The sequence below is a fragment of the Bactrocera oleae genome, chromosome 4 (assembly GCF_042242935.1).
Source record: "Bactrocera oleae isolate idBacOlea1 chromosome 4, idBacOlea1, whole genome shotgun sequence".
NCBI classification, from domain to species: domain Eukaryota; kingdom Metazoa; phylum Arthropoda; class Insecta; order Diptera; family Tephritidae; genus Bactrocera; species Bactrocera oleae.
Genome location: NC_091538.1, coordinates 68379613 through 68396693, shown reverse-complemented (window position 1 = coordinate 68396693; position 17081 = coordinate 68379613). Strand labels below are relative to the sequence as shown.

Sequence of the window (17081 nt, the reverse complement as noted above, 5' to 3'; positions counted from 1 at the left end):
TTTTGTTGTGTCAACTGCGTTTTATATGCTTTCCTCATATCATATATCATAGCCCATATCAAAGGGCTCTATTTTATTTGCTCTTTATGACACTTTATTAGAGATAATTTCGAAAGTGCTTCTAAAACTTTTTTTAAATTCAAGATTTAAGCTCGGTGGATGATATTTCTTATATAGAATTAGCCAATTTATCAAACTAGACCCGGATTCACAAAAAAATACTGACTTTTTGCCGTATTTTAATACAAATATTTATTATCGTCCTCAAAATAGACTGCTTTTAAGCCAACGCTAAATCTAATTTTCCATAACTAATTTTGCTGTCTTCAGTTCTTTCAGCAAATTTCGGTTTTTCGGTTTCGGCTCAGTTTTGGAGCCATTCGCTAGACTGTTGAATAGTTTCGACGTTATTTAACGTGGGTTTCGTCATCAGTAGTTAGGCGTTTGATGAATGTACGGTGCTCAGAGAATTCCTCTTAGTTAAAATCGCTCTACTTACTGCTATCCACTACTCTAAAGCAAATTTCCCGTAAGTTTACATTACAATTGCTTAAATTATGAAAAAGAAATCTAAGAAAGCTTTTTTCAACTAATTTCTTCTGTGCAACATTCTGTTTAAATATAACCGAAAATTTCAACAGCTTGAGTGCGCTTCCATCAACTCCTATAATCACTCTAATTGGCATACAAATTTCAGCTAATCTACAGTTATACGATTGATTCTTTAGCATGCAGTTTGCCAATTGCAATTTAATCAGCTAATCAATTATGTGGAAACTGCAAATATGGAGAAAGCGATTAGAGTGACTCTGTACTAACGAGCCAGCAACTCTGTACAAGCAAACGAAGGGAAAAACGTGAGAGCTACAAGTGGAATTCTGCACACAAGTGCTGCACGAGTATGTGGTTGCAATTCGATTTCATTTTGACGGTTATAGTTGGGTGGCAGCGCTTTTGCTGCTGGAGAAGTTTTGGGGACGTAGCGCTGCATTCCACGAACATAGTTAGAAAATGGTATTAAGTTGGAAATTATGATTTAAGCTGCATTCGACAAGTGAACGCTCGTTTCTCTTGACGAAAGTCAAGTGAAATTACATTGAATTTCTAAGTTAGTTAGCTAGAATAAGGTAATTGATTGAAAAAGTAACAATCTATAATATTGTTGTTGAAAAGAAAATCGAGTCCTATTCTTATCTTATATCATATGTTATAGAGTAGACCAAAAAAAAAAAAACACTTTTAAATTTTTTTCCTTCGATACCGTGAAAATATCGTCAGAAATTACGAAAAAGAAAATCCTAAATAAACGAATACTTTTTCTCATATGGAATTTAACTATCTATAAAAAAGATCTAATATGATTTTTGGCTAAGTCGACTCGTTCAAATATTATGTTTTTAACAAAATGCTTCAAAATCATAAAAGTCGCCATGACAATCTATTAAACGTAACCAGAATGAGCTCATTTCTATATCTAGTGAAGGACTGACACTTTGGCAGTTCAATTTTGGAAATGTTTAATCCCGCTGCACCAAAATACTGGCAAATAATCTAAACTCCGCTTACTTCTTAGGCGTAGTACACACTGAAACTTATAACCAAATCATAGAAATAATTAAATACAAAAAAAAAAATTAAGTTAAAGAGAGTTAAATTTATTTCAGAAACAAGGGTAGTATAAAATTATTTGCCTACATTTTCAAAATAGTATTTTTTAATCAGCACATATTGATTTTGAGCTTTTCCTATTCAAAAATTCACTGCTTAAACAACAGAAAGCAGTTTGCTTGTCTCGTTACTGGCTTGTCCACCGTTAATATTCATTTCAATCGTAGTTTCACATGCAAATAATTGGATATGGCACTTTTGTGGCATGCCACATTTTAATTGCAAAAGAATTCCTGCAGTCGGCATACAAATAGACGCGTGCTCAAGCTTTATCATGTTAAATTAAATATTTAACACAATAAATGTGCAATTTGCATCAAGTGTCATTTACCAGACAATTAATGCGCGGCTACAAAGTATTTAAAATAATCAGTTGAAAAATGTTACCTGATATAATTAATACTTCAGTATTTTATTCAATTATATGAAAACATAAAGATTTATTATAAAAGAAACGCAATAAATTGTCTATTGAAAACAAAGTGGCTTGACACTGAGCTGATAACCTCGCTTTGTTCTCTTGACTAAATTTTGGAACTGATAAGATCTCACGCCATTTGTAATCGTTGCCCTCTAACATATTTGGTGATTAGTATGTGGGTGAGACTATATACTTATATTGTAATATACTGATTAAATTTATCGTTAGAAGTTATTTATAAACTCATTAGTCTCAAACATAATCCGCTATAGCTTAAACTAGTCGCTACATTAGTATATAGTAATCTTTGTTTTATTTTCGAAAAAAATATATACTAATAAAATATCACAAATACGCGACTAGCTAGTCACTAACTGACAAACTGGTTGAATAAACTTTGATAGTCGCATTTATACAGCAACTGATTCACCTAATTATAATTTGATTATTTATAAAACTATTGGGTTTCGTCAGGTAAAAAAATACCTATTTTCAATAATTTTTTTCTATATAAAAAATCATTTATTTAATTCAAACTTTTTGTGTCTTAAAGATAAACAGTTAGAGAATAATTTTTGAGATTTTCAAAAAAAAATTTAAAAAATTAAAGCTGTCCAAGCACTAGTAAATTGTATCTCCAACACCTGTATAAAATTTCAAGATCGGTGGAGTAGTTCACGAAAAATCTTGACAAACGACTTTGAAAACACAGTTTCGAAAAAAAACGCATTTAAAGTTTTAAGTGAATATATACTCGAGCGCGCAACTTTTCAAAGCTGTATCTCGAAAAGTATTACTGGTATCAACTTGAAAATTTACTACAATATTCTAGATAGTTATAGAAGAGATAGTCTAGATAGAGTTATAGAATTAAATAAGACAAGAAACATCATTTAATTTTTTGAAGCCGCGAAACCCATGTAACCCCTTAAGGGAATTTATACCAGTTAAATATATATTAAGAGCGGGTTTATTTATACCCTGAAGAGGGTATACTAAATTTGCCACGAAGTTTGTAACACGTTTTTTTTCTTAAGTATACATATTTTTCGACTACAGTAATAAAACCATTAAACTTTGAGTATTATTGAATCGTTCAACGAATAATTTCGTTTGATGACAACAGCTGATCTTAGTTAATTTTGTCGCAGCCAATTTCGCACTTAACCGCTTTACTGTTATAAATTTGAACAGTTGATATAATAAGGCTTGTTTTTAAAAAAAAATTCTAAAATTTTGTGGTATAGTTTTTTTTTGGTGCGCTATCGAAGATGGAAGATCGAAAACAGCATTTTCGGCTTATTTTATTGTTTTACTATCAAAAAGGTAAAAATGCAGTACAAGCAAAGCAAAAGTTACTTTATATGTACGAAGAAGGTGTGTTGACCAAACATAAATGCCAAAATGGGTTTGCAAAATTTTCATTTCGGCAATTACAATTGCAATTGCTACTAAAATGATCAATACCATTACTACCACAATTGCTTTCCAATTATTTATTAGTACCATCACCTAAATTACTATTATGATTACAACTCTATTACAAGTACAGCTGCAACCACTATTGTTAATATTACTTAAATATTAGTTTCTTTTAAGAATTACAATTATCACTACAATTACCCGTACCATTACCAACACAATTACCAGTACTTTATTTTTTACTGCTAATAATTACTATCACTTTTATTAATATTACAATTATCATTAAAATATTTACTTTATTTACAGTAAAAATTATTATTAAATACCATTACTAACACAATTACCTTTCTTTTACTAACTAATGAATACCAAACCGTTAAGCAACATATTTGTTTTAGGAATTACGATTACCATTACAATTAGCAGTACCAATACTACCACAAGTGCTATTACTTTATTTATTATTGCTAAAATAGTACAATATATGTTATCACATATGTATGTAAATTTAAATTACGACTACCATTAACACTTCTACTACAATTACAATACAATTTCTGTGAAATACCTTTACCACCATAATTACCTTTCATTTTCCTTAGTTATTAATACCACAACTAAAATTACTACCATAGTAACAAGCCTATTACAATTACAATCACCATTTCAATTACCATTACTATTCCTGTCATTTCAATTCAAAATACTATGTCGTTTTATTATTCGCCATAAATCTTGTCAACTTTGCCCCATACAACGCAATCACGCTATCAACTTGCTTGCCCATAAAACTTCTCCCTTAAATCAGACAAACACATTGAAAAGCCACTCGACAAACACTTTCAATCCAACAAATTTAAACAATTTAATTGCAAATTCAATTCGCCTCAACTACTTAATTACTTACAGCATTTGCATTTGTTATGACAATTGTGCAATAAGTTCACTTGATTTATATCTGCTAACGTCAACAATACCTAATTGCATTCACTCGTATGCATATGTATAAGTGAATTAGTGATGTGTAAGCGTATTTATTGAATATTTAAAATGGCTACTAATACTTGTACTATATATAGACATAATAAATTTAATTGAATAATTACATATGGTACTCATACTAATTTAATTTATACTTTGTGTTTTGATTTTCAGAATTACGGAAAATTCGATTAACACGATTTGCGGTTTAACAACAAAACAAAATGGTGAGTTGAAATTAAATTTTCTAAACTGAAACTAAATAAGTTTCCGTTATATGATAGAGTGATTGTAATTTGAGTAATTTTAATGAGATTGACGTTTATTTAATGCTGTTAATTAAACCTAGTTTCCGATAAGTGAAGTAATCGAGAATAATTTTTGTTCACGTTGACCTGATTTGTTAATTTAAACTTAGTGACCTTTATAAAAATTACTTATTATTTCTCATTTTGGTATTGTTTCACTATATCTCTATTTTGAAGACAATATCCTATACGCTTTTGTCCCTTGCTTGTAAGAAGTCACTCACTATAATTACCAACTGAAATCACGGCGTGTCTTTTGTAGTTCTCTCATTTCTCTTTATTTATCTTTTTTCTTAAGTAAAAGAGCAAGCAACGGAAACAACTAATTAAGTTCTCTAAAATCACAAGTTAATTAGCTGCTAAAAATGTTCTGCCAACTAAGAAAGTCTTCCCTTATTATACCCAAAACAAGTTGCTCGCTGTTATTTCGGCAATTAGAAGGAAAAAATTTAGAAAAAATATCCAAAATGACAAATTACAAAGCAAGCAACTGCTTGAAATCACAGCAAAAATAGAATGCCCTGGAAATTCGTTGTTAATAAAAGCACGAAATTTAAAATTGAGATTTCTTTCTTGTGCTTATTTGTGGGAAGGACAGCAGAATGAAATGACTCAAGCAGACGCCAGTCATTAGTCACATTTGTGGGAGAGCAATAAAACACTGACATGTTTGTAAGCGTAATTTAACTGGAGCAAAACGTGTCGCAACCGAGGGTACCCATAGTTGAAAGTGCATAAACGCGTAATAAATTCAAATGTCAAATCTTAAATGTTCACTCGCCGCCAATGAGTTAATTAAGTATGTTATGTTCTCATATAATTATTGTATAAAATGCCTTTTTTTGTCGCAGTAAAGTGCGATGAAATTTCACATTCAAGGCCTAAAAATATCAGTGAGTGTTGATAACCCATAAATATAACTGCAATTAACTGCCCATTGACGTCAGTGTTATATTTTAGGCAATCTTTGGTATTCTAATTAGGCATCGAAATTTCGTTGTAAACGCGTTTTATGTTTCAAAAACTTTAATATAAAGCTGTTTATGTAAACTGATTATTTTTGAAAATTTATTCATTTTAAATGATGTCATTAAGTTGTGTGTATCAATGGTGTAATACTCAGTAAACAAACAACTGACTTGATTGTCAGCTATTTCCAAAAAAAAAAAATAAAAAAAAAAAAATAAAAAAAACACAAAAAAGTTGATAACAGAATTTTTTGAGCCCGGTACCATTGGCAAAATGTGGGAACTCTCGGTGGGGGTAGTCGGTGGGTACAGTCGTGAAAAAATTGGCGACACCGGTGGACATAGCCGCAAAGTATATGGCCCCGAAAGCTGTCCTAAGATTCATCGAATCTGGGTACTTAGATGACTGCGAGCCTGAAAACTCTGGAATTCTCGTACACGTTGATATCATAACTTACTCTACATCGATGACTAGGTAGCTGAACCTACCCCTCACATAACTGCGAGGAGGGCATGGGAGAGAAAGACTCGTTGGAGGAGAAAGGCGGTGCTTTCTCACGATGAGTTGATTTAGTCCGCCTCTTTCTACATACGCGTAGTTTTTGAAAAAATGTACAAAGGAAAAAAATCTTCACGAAATTTCGCTTTGATTATTGCTCCATTCAACTCTACAATCTCCGAAATATTGTTCACATCGTATCACTATAGCATATAGCTGTCATACCCGATCAAAGGCAAGTTCTTGTATGGAAAACTTTTTTATTCGTCAAGAGTATTATTACAACTTCATTACAAAAAAAGTTATTGTGTGTTCCATTGTTTTTGAGGATATTGTGTACAAATCTCTGGAATCTTTTAAGTGGATAAGCTTTTAATTTGACCAACATGGTTTGATGGCAACTCTCTTCATTTCTAATTTCCAAAGAAATTATTTGGTGGAAAAATTTCCTAGAGCTACAATATTTTCATTGCTACCCATTTATATATATATTGAATGAATAAATTATTCGCAGTGGCAACTCTGTTTAAAATATTGTTCCAGGCTTCTTGAAAGTGTTTTGCCTTCTTGAAAGTGTTTCTTGAAATAGCTGTTATTTGAAATCAATTCTCTCTGTATTATATTATACATATTTTATATGTCAAACAGGTCACTACTACACAAATCACATATCTTCTAAAATATCCCAATGCGCAGAACCTTTCAGATTGCGATAAGACTTACGCCATAGCTTCAGCATAACCTCTCAAGTTGCTTCTTATGCTAAATTAAATTTTTTTGATTGAATTATTAAATATTTGTTTTCCAATTTACTGGTAATTAATTAAAGTGCAACTCAATTAACATTTACTCAGATGTGCCCACTACATTATTTCCAAACAAATTCTGCTTTTAGGCGTTAAATTCAATATTTTAGCAATTTATTTCTGTAATAATATTCACTGTTCGTGTTGGTGATTACCACAGCTGCAGGAATAACGGCAACACACATTGCGGTGGAAAACGCATTAACAAATAACCAAAAATCCAATCGCTTTTCACCACACAGCCCCACACTGGGGTCAACAATATGAAAATTCCTAATTAATTGAAAGCCTGCCCTGTGAGTGTATGCGTGTGTGTGTGTGGCTACTCCAAACATTAAAAACACGCTGTATATACCTGTATGTGTGTATATTTAGTAATCATCTATCCACTAATAAATTACTAATACTAATTGGAAACATGAAACGACAAATTCATTTAAAATCCACGGGGAGCCAGCGCCAACAACAAATACACACACACACACACATGTAGTACCTTTACGCGCACACCAATGCAGATAAGTGTTTAAATTTGGCAAATTGTAAAAAACCGCAAAACATAAATCAAATGTGATTGTCCATGCAACGCCCCAGAGTTTAGCCGACAATGCCGCGCTCACACACCCACACACGCATGCGCTTAAACACACAATCACAATTAACCGCTATTGTTTTTTCTAGCTGTGGCTTAATTGTGCTAGCGCTAAAGGCCAAAATAGACCGAGATGCAAAAACAAAAAAAACAGCTTCGCTAAAATAATATTAAACAACAACAACAAATAAACTGTATCTGCAAATAAAGTTCGCCGCAGCAACAGCAACTAATCGAATATGTAGCATTTGTAGTGGCTTTTGCAGCGGCTGATTAAGTAATTTGTAAATTTCGCACAACGGGGGAGGCGAGGGTGCCAGCAAACACATGTTTTCCGCTCGCTCTTGCGTCCCTTAAACAACCAGTCAGTGGCCGGTACAGATGTGTATACATAGATACTTGATATATATGTATATATGGGGTTGTTTTTCAGAGTTCATTAATATCTGTCGGTCCAGCAGCATGCGGCGCGCGAATTTGACCCTCCCACACTCCCAGTTTGGCACTTCATTAATTTTGGACGCGCAGCATATGCCGTGTAACCATCAGCTGTGCGAACGCTAACTGCTGTTAATGATAAATTTATCAATTATGAAATTTACAGTTATCTATGATTACTCAATATTAGTTTATAAAGTTTACAATGAGCGTGAATATATAAATATATATATATATATATTTTTTTTTTTCAAATAAGTTGTGTTTACTAACTAAGCACTGAGTAGAATTGATTGTAAACTATAACAACAGGTATAATTTAAAATCAGTTAATATAACTTTAAAGGGTACAATATTGTATGCAATTACTTTTTAAATAACTGTTATAAATTATACATATTTGGTATAATTTTCTAACAACTGGTATAATTTACAGTCACCTGCTATTACTTTTAAGGAACTAGCATAATTTTAAGGCAATACCTTTAGTATTAAGCAACTGGTACAAATTATACAAATTTGGTCTAATTTATAAGCAACTGGTATAAATTATAATAAGCTGTTAAACCTTTCAAGAAATTGCTCTTATAAGCAATGCCTTTATTTTTAAGCAACTGGTATAAATTATACGGGTTTGTTCCAATTTATATGAAACTGGTATAATAACAGTTGTCTCATTTCGATCAGAAGTAAACCAGGTTCTTACTACTTTAAAAATATATCATAATCCAGTACGATTGTAAAATCGGACCTCCAGTTTGAGTATGTAAAAAAAAATATAAAAGAAAGTGGGGCCATAAACACGCTAAAAGCTTGGTATACAATTTTTCTTTAAAAGCTCAATTTCTTGTACTATCAAATTTGAAAAGAGTCTTGGATTCACAAAACTTGCAATGTGCAATATAGTCTTACATGGCTTAGAGGATTGTCTTTTGCCTTCAAATAATATTTATTTGCATACTGTGTACATCATAAAGCAGTGACTACTGTGGTCACTTAGTTTTTATCTTAGAAGGCCTTAATCATGTTGCTTCCAGCTTGATTGAGCGCTTTGAATAGCTATTTGGAGATTATTGACTTCAAAAAGGGAAAACCTATACCAAAAGCTATCAAAACTTAAAACATGTATTCGGCCTTCAAAACTTATCGTCTACGTTCTTCAAGAATCTACAGATCTCAGACTGCGCCTATCTCTTCAGTGCAATAATAATCAAAATTAAAGGAACTACATTTAAAAAAATTACTGTTGCATTACTTTCACTATCTATTGGAATTCTTTAAGTTAGTTAATTATCAAAAATATTCTTATCTTACGGAGCAAATTCAAAAAACTCTGAGAACTCTCCAAATATAAATTAGTATTACTGACGCTCATATAAGGTTTTAAACACACATTCATATTCATAAATTACTCGCTCGACCAACCCACAAATCGCCTGGGTTAAATAAAACAAATCGACATTTCATTCACGCAAATAATCGACTCGCTAGTGACTCTGCGCCTAGGCCTCACATTTGATAAAATAATGATAAATTGCAGTGCGAAGCTGAGAAAAGAAAATGAGCGCAATGTTAACCCACAACGTTTGACATAAATTCAACAGCTAACGCAACATATGTGTAAGTGGGCATGATTTTAAGCACAGCTCCACAACTCCACTGAAGGCAAGGAAAATTACTCTCATGCTCCTATTACGTATACGCCCCGGTATTTCACCGCCAGGCGCGTTTAAATTTATTTTAGCGACATTTAGCTTAATCTTTTTTGCTTGTGCCTGGTGCACTTACAAATCAGATTCATAAAAGTTACATTGCTACGACGCCCCGCCTGCCGCTCGCTCCCACATGAGAATTGTTGCAAAGAAATTTGTCATTTACGCGATTTCACACCATTTAATTCTTGTTCATAAGAGTGTAGAGCGATGATGTTATAAACCAAGCTGACTGTGAATTAGTAATGTGGCTGAGGGGGCGTGGCCTACATGCGGGCATGTGTGTGTTCTGTGATTAATGACCGTGTGAAAAGTGCGATAATATGTCAACATGGCGCAGCATCATCATGTTGCTACACACTTGCATATATTTATACGTGAAAATCAAATGGGTTCATGTCGTTTTTGGTATTTTATTCGATTTGTTGCTGCTACAAATTTGTTATATATTATTCTTTGTTGAATAAGTATTTGCGCATTTAAATATACTGATTGCGATAATTTTTTAAGGGTTTTGTTTATAATCGTGTTATAAATGTTTTGAGAAAGTTTTTAAGTCATGCATTCATCTACGTTTTTCTTAGAATTTTTTAGCATTTTTGGTTTAGATTTGTGCTGAAGACTTCTTTAAGTTAAAAAAGTAATTAATATCTATGTAACGGAATAATAGGGAAACAGCAAATTGGATTTTTCTTAGCACTTCAATTAATTTTACGGCAATCTCTTTGAGGTTTTAGGTTGCTTCGCCTTACTTCACTTTTTTCTTGTTGTTCTTATTGGTTACTTATATTTTAAGTTTAGGTGTTTAATTTCCAAAATGTCGAAAACATCCAACAAGACGAGTAGGATCCTCACCAACGTTGTCAAGCACCTCGTTGGCGACCTCTACCCGACATCATTTTGCAACAGTTGTAGGTCGCCTATCGCCGATTCCGTCGCAGGGACTATATTGGAAATAGAAAATTTTAAGCAAATTTGTTGTTAAATTTTGTTTTCATGATAAAAAGAGAAAAGTTGTACTAATCTAGGACATAAACATTTATCGATTCAGCTTGCGCGCCCAGTTTATGGTATTAAGAGCAATCCAAGCCAAATTTGACCAGGTGTCTTTAACTCTCCACTATACCTATTATCTACTATTTGTACAGAAGTAAGACCCTTTTCGGGACGATTTTATGCGTATTTTGGAATCTAATCTGTGTATGATCCTAGTATGCGGCGTATATCGAAAATTATGTGTTTCCACTGCACATCTTTTCCTCAACACAGCAGCACAAGGAATCAAATTTGGTTCTGTAAGTGGAAAGCAACAAAAATTGCACCTCTTTTGCAGAACATGCCACAAACTGTTTTCAATTTTTACTCATTAAATTTGGCAATTCACGTTTCTCCTCTTCATGCCACTCTTTAGCTCTCCGTTCAAGTTCTCTTTGTAATTCAAGCCATTTGCAGTGTCGTTCAATCAACCAGCTCATTATGAACAGTCAACAGTTAACGGTCCACAGTCTCAATGCTTCAAACTTCAATCACTCAATTACTTTGTGGTAATGGATACCAGTCACCATGCACACACACACACACATATATATATATATATATATATGCACGCTGAGCGCAATAGTTCACAGTAGTTGTTCACTTTGCCATCAACTTGTTTTGATAAATGGTTGTCAAAATTTATTTATTTCTTCTCTTTGCAACTGTAGCAGCAATTGGCGACTGTGCTGCATGCTCTTGCCCGATTGGCGACGACTGCCTGGTTAGTTATTACAAACTGTGGTGAATGTCATCTTCGTAGCATAGATTTTTTTACTTCGATTTCAGCGTCGCGTAACGCATATTTGCACAGCAAATGATGCTGAAAACACTGTGGCGGACAAGCCATTAACAATAATAAATAAACGTACATATTTTCATACTTTCATTCATATATATATAAATGTATTTATGAAAAACGTAAGCGCTGGAAAAAATATTGACACAATCTATAAAATTAAGTGCCGTCTGTTCAACATTACTCACCCTCCGCGGCTTCGTTGCTGGTAAAAGAATTTGCCAATACTTTCTGTCCCTGTTTGGCTTTATAGTTGTTGTTGTTTTCTTCTTCATCATCAATATTAACCATTTTCGGCCCAGCCGGCGTGCAGTCGAGCGACAAGAAAATATTGCAAAAATGGACAACAACAACACGATTGAAGACTATTGCTGAGAGCGCCTTAGTTGTCACCCACTAAGTGCTTGTACATATGACAGCAACAACAAAAACGTCAATGAGCGGGAGAGTGAGGTGTATGATGACATATAATTCGTATTGTGATCAACTCCACCAGCAGGCTGTTGTCGTCTTCGTCCACCGAAGATGATTGATAGCTGCCTATGCCATTATGCTGCCAAAATTAATGAGATTGGAAATTTCATTATGATAACAATGGCAACATGACACGCACATTCAAATAAGCACACCCGCGGAGAGAGGGTGGATTGTAACGAACCGAACGGTACCGAAGAAAAGCGCACGGCTTGCTGAAATTTCACAGGGAACAATTGATTGATTAAGAAAAAGACGTTTAAAATGTAGCTAAAAATTAATAATGAAAATTTTGCTACTAAAGAGTTCTTCATAAAAAATAAAAAAACAAGAAAAAACGCTAACTTCGATTGCCCAAGCTATAATACCGTTCACAAATATAAGACCTTCTTACAAGAACTCGATTCCGATTGTTCAGTTTGTATGGCAGCTATTTGCTATAGTGATCCGATATCGGTGGTTCCGACCAATGAGCAGCTTCTTGGGGAGAGAAGCACGTGTGCAAAATTCCGATTGATAGTTAAAAGACTGAGGAACTTGTTTGTATATTGCACATATTGTTCAGATCGGACCACTATATTATATAACTGACATACAAACTAAACTCTTCGGTGCCGCCGAAGTTAAAGTAATTTTTTTGCTTTAATTATAAAAATATACTTTGTTCTATTTTATTTAAATTTTAATTAAACAAAATTTATTTAAGTTTTACTTTTTATTTTTTTTTACTGTATTTAATTTAATTTTTCTAGTTAATTTATTTTATTTATTTATTTTAATTTCAATACACATTCATTTCAATGTTGTTTTCTTCTACCTCTTTAAAGCCAAGCCGCGTACTTTTTCCGCCCCCTAAGGTATGCAACGCTTTAAATTATAGTCATTATCCCCAAAGTAATTTCGCTTTTCTTGCCTTGCACAGAGTTGTTCCCAGACATTTTCAGCCTCATCATTTCTACTTTTTAAATGTTTGCCGTAAAATATGACATCAATTTACATTTTTTTAGGCCAAACTTTACGACAGCGAACAGCAGCGCAAATGAAATGTAGGAATTTGTCTGAAAAAATTACCTAAAGATAAAGCAGTCAAGCTGGTTGATGTATGATTTGGTACAACCACGGCATGCAAGTATTCAACGCCCGCAGACGCAGCAGTAAATTTATCAGCAATTTGTTTTGGAATTTAGATTAATGTGCGTAACAGCCGCACTGTCACTACAGACGACAGATAAGTCTTGATTAATCTGTTTGGCTTCACTATAATCGCGATGAGGCTGACTTTTTCCGCGTAGACGCATATACTCCACTCACAAGAAAGCATTTTCTGAGAAATTTTCACGGCGAAATTTCGTATGTTTTCTACTCCCACATATACAAATAAAAGTCTATATTAATTTTTAGCATAGAGGTGTTTTGTACCTATCACCAAAAAATAAACACAGCCTCCATAAACACAGCCTAGCTTAAATATGGCTAATTTTGCATTTTTGTGCGCATTTCACTCTGAAGCACTGAAGCCTAAACCACGACATTTAAAATAACTAGCAATTATGTACGAGAACGAATTTATTGTACCAATCAATATGAATTTTTATTTAAGACAAAATATGTCCCTTTCCTTGCATTTAAGTTTTTTACTGATTATCCTCTTTGCTTTACAATTTTTATTTTGGTTTGGAAACTTTTGTTTCAGTGTAGTCCAATGTAGCCAATGTCTTTCCCTGCCTACTCTTTCCTCTTTACGGAGCAGCTCCTTAATGGTGTGTGGACCAACCGCTACGCATGGTTCTGGTCCTACCATTTTTGTGGAGGCTACAGAGCTGACCAACTCGTCAGCCAGTTCATTTCTGGATTTACCCCTGTGACCAGGCATCCAAATAAGGTGCATTCTTTTATGGTTTGATAGGCTGTTCAGTCGTTCTATGCACTTCTGCACTAGTAGCGATTTGACCTCTAAAGCAGAGATCGCGTTTAGTGCCGCCTGACTATCGCTGAGTATGGCAATACTTTTATTGCGATAGTTGCGTTGAAGGTTTATCTCTACACACCGACTTATAGCATATACTTCCGCCTGGAAAACGCTAGGAAAACTTCCCATCGGTAGGGAGAGTTTGGGGCGTGGTCCTGTGACCCCTGCACCAATCCCCTTCGGCGTTTTCGAGCCATCGATGTACCACTTGATAGTGCTATCCCTTAGCAGTAGGTGCAGCGGGGAATCGTTCCATTTCGCCTTACTGCCCAGGGTAACTTTGAACTTCCTAGTGAAGCTTACAGCTTTGGGGTAATGCTGTCGCTTGGAAGAAAGGCCAGTGGCATTTAATCACTTAGGGCCTTCATCTGCTGGGACGAGATTATCTACCCTTTGCCAACCCCTTCTGCTGTCATTTAAAGCAGGGTCTGTTTGGCCATCTGTTCGATCACTATATGTAACGGTGTGAGTTCCAGCATTACTTCCAATGCTGCAGTCGGACACGTACGCCTCGCGCCCGACCCGCAGATGCAGGCAAGTCGTTATGATCGGTCTCACAATCATGGTGTACAACCATCTGATAATTCTCGGGTTGCAGCCCCAGGATTTCCCTGCAAGTCGATTGCACACCATGAGCGCTTTCGTAGCTTTGGCTAAGATCAGGTCCACATGCTGCTTCCACCGTAGAGTGGAATCCAGCGTGAGTCCTGGATACTTGACCGTGTAAGCCATCTCCCACTTCCTGCCGCCAAGGGATAGTCCCGAGACCTGGTAGTAACCTGCGCCTGGTAAACGGTATGATTGTAGTTTTGGACAGCACCTCACCCCCATCTAACGAACTTCGATCCCTGAGGTTAGCTGATACAGAGCAGTATTGCTTGATCTGCCTGCTCTGTAAGCATGCTGCTTCGCATGCAACGAGTTCTTTGGAGAATACTCAACAATTATATATACATCGTCTACCAATAAAAATGATATTCCCACAAACTTACCGCTTGGTGCGGTTTGCAGTATGGCGGCATCATCACGCCTTATTATTAATAGTTAGCAAAAATTGAAGATTTCAGATTAGAAACGAATCGTAAAGTTATTATTAGTAGTAAAATCAAGACCTCAGAGAAGAAATAAACGATCTACAAGTATGTTGTGAGACAGTTGCTAATAGTGAACAAATAAAATAGTTCACATTCAAAATTTTTATATAATAGAGATTTTAAAATATTGTAGTGAAGAACTTGAAGAAATATTCCAGGATATAAGAGCTAAGAGCTGCCAAATTTTAAAAGAAGCTCAATAACAGGAGCACTAAAGTTCGACTATTGGCTTAATTTGGAACTAGAAAATAGTACTCTTCAGATATCAAATAATATTGCAGTTTAAACTCTAACAAGCATTTTTCTAAAGGCCAAAACCATGCCTTTCGAGTCAACGTTAGTGAAGATTTCATGTCTTCATTTCGTGAACTGAATCACCATTACTCAGGAAATTTGAAAAATTTCGTATTCTGAAATATTCTTCACTGCCAATTTCGTTTGATTTCGCAGGTGTTTTTGACGTTGTTGCATTTACCATTTGTTTTTTTGTTTCTTTCAAAAATATTGCTCTGACCTTCGTTGATAATAGTTTCATCCTTTGCAATTTTTGAAAATATTTTAAATAATAAATAAACAGTAATATAACTGAAATATGTTTTTCATTGATGCCATTTTAGTTTTAGAGGTTTTACCCTAATTTTTTTTTACCCATAATCATTATTTAGAGAGCGAAGGCAAAATAAACTGAAATAATACATTGTCTTTGTTAGGGAATTGCATGATGCAGATCATCTTCTCAGAGACCTTTGTAATTATAGGATGCAATTATTCGTATTATTATTTGCTTATCTACGCCCACTGGTTCAGACTTTGCACACAGCAGAAATACCGCAGAACATCGGTAACAAAAAAACCAGAAGTACAAAAGGCTTCTGTTAAGCAGTCACCATTTTTGTCCCAATATCGGAAGCAGGTAAAACCCTTTACCCCGAAACAATAGCCGCAATATTTACCTGTTCAACTTGAAGACACGTGCTCACGCAAGATAGTATATAAACCGTTAGAATTTTCATTTTGTTATCACAACGATTTCAGCAAGTGAAACTTCAACTACAACGCAAAAATCGGAAACTTTCAACCATGGACTCCACAGCAGAAAATAAATCGCTCCTAAAAGAAGAGGAAGACTTTTTCAACATTATCGAAAGCGCAATCGATCTATCAAAGTATATTCCGCACGAAGTAGATTTCATTAAAACTGACGAGGATGGCAATAATAGTCGTTCTACTCCACTATGCCGAAGCGCCAGGATGAATTTGTCCATTTTTAGAGAGCTGCAAAGTCCAGAAATTGTTAACCCCACAATACCAACTTTGGTCGTAAAGCGGAAAAGGGACATAGAAAACAGAGATCCCACAAATCTGTTTATGGTCAGCAAGCAAACAAAGAAGCAATGAGACGAGCCTTAAACTATGGAGAGTCATTATACCAAAAAATTGGACGCTGTGCGCTGGTTTGCATCGCCACTCGTTCGTAACTGTTTATTTCTTTAATTCGCGAAGCGTAAGATAAAACTGGAACAAAAATAGAAAATTAATGAATGGAAGGTTTCTTTCAAAAATCTTGTGTAAAAATTATTTGATACAAGAAAAATTAAATAAATAAACAATGATTCAATCGTGTACAAATATTACTGTTTAATATATCCATAAACCCGCAATATTTTCATTAACTTAATATTTTCAGTGTTCATTGTAGCTGATTTCTACATAAGTGGCTGTCATAGAACATAACTCCTCTTTTAGGATGAAAATTGTTTGACATCTTTCTTTACTAACTTCCTGATGAATAGGAAAGTGTTTGTTGGTAGAAATCTGTTCTCTGCGTGTAGTCGCTCTGAGTTTTTGAAGACTTTTGTAAGACAAACAAGAGCAGTTGGTGCTCTCAAATA

The 17081-nt window shown here is 34.4% G+C and overlaps 1 protein-coding gene across 3 annotated transcripts in view; it reads left to right on the top strand.

The window, feature by feature from the left end:
- Window positions 1-17081, top strand: part of LOC106614761 (streptococcal hemagglutinin) — a 256841-nt gene that overhangs the window by 145611 nt on the left and 94149 nt on the right. For all 3 annotated transcript variants that reach the window (XM_036370143.2, XM_014230661.3, XM_070108073.1), the window contains one exon: window positions 4670-4722. The gene's annotated coding sequence lies outside the window, so the exon portion shown is untranslated. The remainder of the gene's footprint in view (window positions 1-4669; window positions 4723-17081) is intronic.